Here is an 814-nt window from a genome sequence, read left to right on the forward strand (position 1 = left end):
AACTTGATTAAACCTTGAACTTTACTAAATCCTCCCTTTGACAGCATTAGTCATTCAGATGTTATTAGTACCTTCCCCCCCCCATGAAAATTGCATGTTCCTACCCAGAACAACAGAGACAAGATGGATGCTCATTCCCTGAATGCCAGTCATGCTCTGAAGTCATCAGGGGCTGCACAGACAGCTCAGCTACTGCCTTTACCAAAAGGATTGTAGCCACCCAGGCATACAAGAAAGCAGAAGAGAAAACAATGCCTGTGTCCTCAGAGAGAAAGGACTGCCCAGGCACTCCAGCAGCCGCAAGATTTTGGAGAAAACACATGCTTCACACTCCAGGAGCGCACTGAACAAGTCAGAGTAGTTAAATACAAAGGCTGCGAAATCTCCATCCTTGGATTTAATGACCAGTCAGCAATGACAGGGGCACAGGATGACAAGAAGAAAGGGAGGAACAACTTACCTGTCCAGGGCTGCCCAGAGCAACTTTCCAAGGCAAACATCACCTCCCTGACACACCCCCACCACACTGACCAAGCCTGTGCCACAGTGCTACTAAAGAAATGGAATAATCCTGGGAAAAAGCAGCCAGTAAAAACAAGTCAGTGCTTTACTCACCTGTTCTGTCAGGACTGTACAAACAGGTGACCAGGAGAGGAGAGCACAGTCACACTTTCCTCACTGCTTGGAAGCCAGGCAGTGCAGAGCCAGCCCTTGGCCTGTGTAAGAAAAAATAAAGGAGTCCACAGAGTCCTTTTGAAAATAAAGCCACTCTGACATTGTCAGTTGGTAAAAAAGAGGCCACAGCCACAAGAGA

The sequence above is a fragment of the Lepidothrix coronata genome, unplaced genomic scaffold (assembly GCF_001604755.1).
Source record: "Lepidothrix coronata isolate B3197 unplaced genomic scaffold, Lepidothrix_coronata-1.0 Scaffold84, whole genome shotgun sequence".
In the NCBI taxonomy this organism is placed as follows: domain Eukaryota; kingdom Metazoa; phylum Chordata; class Aves; order Passeriformes; family Pipridae; genus Lepidothrix; species Lepidothrix coronata.